This window comes from Propithecus coquereli, unplaced genomic scaffold, assembly GCF_000956105.1.
Source record: "Propithecus coquereli isolate 6110/MARCELLA unplaced genomic scaffold, Pcoq_1.0 Scaffold248, whole genome shotgun sequence".
NCBI lineage: Eukaryota > Metazoa > Chordata > Mammalia > Primates > Indriidae > Propithecus > Propithecus coquereli.
Genome location: NW_012148041.1, coordinates 1,368,723 through 1,370,834, shown reverse-complemented (window position 1 = coordinate 1,370,834; position 2,112 = coordinate 1,368,723). Strand labels below are relative to the sequence as shown.

Genomic DNA, 2,112 nt, shown 5'->3' with positions numbered 1-2,112 from the left:
CACGTTATAGATAATTAGGACAAGTATTTCCCACCTCCACTAACTCCCTTCCCCACCCCTCCTTAAGAGTCTGTGGAGTGGAGGCTACATTCCCTCAAACCTCCCCTCCTCTCCTTTCCTCCATGAACTACAGAGTCATCCCAATTGGGAAAGTGTCCCAACCAGCCTTCACCATGGATAAACCCGCCACCCCTGAAGGATCACTCTAAACCCAGCCTCCCCAGCACAGTACCTGGAGAGCTTTGGGCAACACCAAACTCTCAGCTGGACCCTTAGCATCCTCCAGACTTGCACTAGCCTTGCTGGTCTCGGCTCCCAGGACAGGCTGGTTCTTAAAGGGAGATGCACCTTCTCCACCTGTCAGGGATTCCAATGACTCGTGTGCAGTTCTCTCCTCCTCATGCTCCTCCTCTTCTTCTCCCCTTTCCGAACACCTGAACCTTTTGGGGGCTTGCTCCCTCTCAGGACTGGCAGGCTCTTCCTCTGGCTCCTTTCTGCGTTTCCCAGACTGCTGTGAGTCCCTGTTCTCTTCTTCTTCTTCAGGGTCTGGAACCTGGGGCAATTTCAACCTCCTGCCCCCCTGGCCCAGCTGCCTACACAAGCCTTGGAGCTGTCTCTGGCACTTTTTCGACAGTAAAGAAGCTCCCTGGAGGGAAGCCCCAACCGCCAGATCCCTTTGCAGCAATTCTCCCAGGACACGGAGCCAGGCATCAGGGTCTGAGGCTAGGTCCTGCTGGGCAATCTGCAGCACAGAGAGAAGCCCACTTTCAGGCAGTGACGGCCGAACAGCCATGAGCAGGGACATCAGGTTCCTCTGGCATAACTGGGGCAATCTCAGCAACAGTGGCTTCCTGGGTAGCAGAGGGAGAGAAAGCAGTTAGAGCATCTGGCTGAAGGGAGCAGAACACAGGGCAGACTGGCAGAGCTGAGGGCTAGATGGCAGTGGACCTATTGGGGCAGGCAGGCGATACCTTCAAGTCAGTGTGGATGGAGGAGACAGCATGAGAGTCATTTAGCAAGTGTTCAATGAGCATCTATTATATGCCAGGCTGGCCTGTTCTTTGACCTCTTTGGAATCTCCTATTTCAGCTCAAAAATTCATGTTGGAACGTACCCTATAATAGATCCACGCTTGTTTTACATTTTAAAAAAGTCCTTTCCAAAATTTTAGGTAAAAATAATATTCCAGGATGCTGTGCAATGCTTAGTCTGTGGCCCTGTGGCCACCCTTGGCAATCCCCTGGTATTCATCTGTCCAGCTCTCATGTTCCTTTCACCGAATTGTAAGTTCCTAAAAGGCAGAAGTAGTGTTTCCTCCCACTGTGTCCTAGTACTCAGCACAGTGCCAGCCCAGAGCAGGCACTCGGTGCACATTCACTGAATGAATGAACTGTCTGAGAGTAAGTGTGCAGAGATCAGCAAGGGCTGCTGTGGAGACAGAAGGCTTCACAGAGGAGGTGAGACTTGAAACACAGCAATCAGGTAATAAGCATTCAGGGCACTTTACAGATTCCAAACATTTTTTACAAAGGCAAAGGAACAGACAGGGGGCTGAGGGTCTTTCCTCTTGGAGCCCCAGGGGTAAGCACAATGAGCGCTCCCTCCTGCAAGCACCCAGCATCCTGATTTAACACTATTCTCCAGTGCTCCAAAGGCCCATGATGCAACACAGTTGTCTGTAATTCCACTGAGGCACAAATCCAGGTCCTGTGTGACCAGAGGCACGGTTTGGCAAGCAAGTAATAGCTGCATCTAGCCCACCACCCGCGCCTCTGCCCCTCCTTATCCATGAGTTTGCAGGGCTGTTTGTCAACACACACATAGGCGTGAGGGATCTAAGGGAGGAAAAAAACACCCATTTCTTTTTGGAATATAGATGCTATGTGAGAGAGAAAAACTGGCATCAAAGTTAAGATGGTTAATTGGTGGTGGGAGGATTTTGAGGGTAGAGGTAGAGAAGATCCTACTCCAGGAGTTTTAACCTTTTTTACTGCCACAGACCCCTTATCAGAATAAGAGTGTTACATACATTAAGTGAAATACCTAGGATTACACGGGAAATCAATTGTACTGAAATACAGTTCTACACAGGGCCCTAGGGAAGCCCCCTGC

The 2,112-nt window shown here is 50.4% G+C and overlaps 1 protein-coding gene across 1 annotated transcript in view; it reads right to left on the bottom strand.

The window, feature by feature from the left end:
* The window catches only part of FANCE (Fanconi anemia, complementation group E), a 15,447-nt gene that overhangs the window by 6,446 nt on the left and 6,889 nt on the right, over positions 1–2,112 (bottom strand). The gene's annotated exons all lie outside the window — the stretch shown is intronic.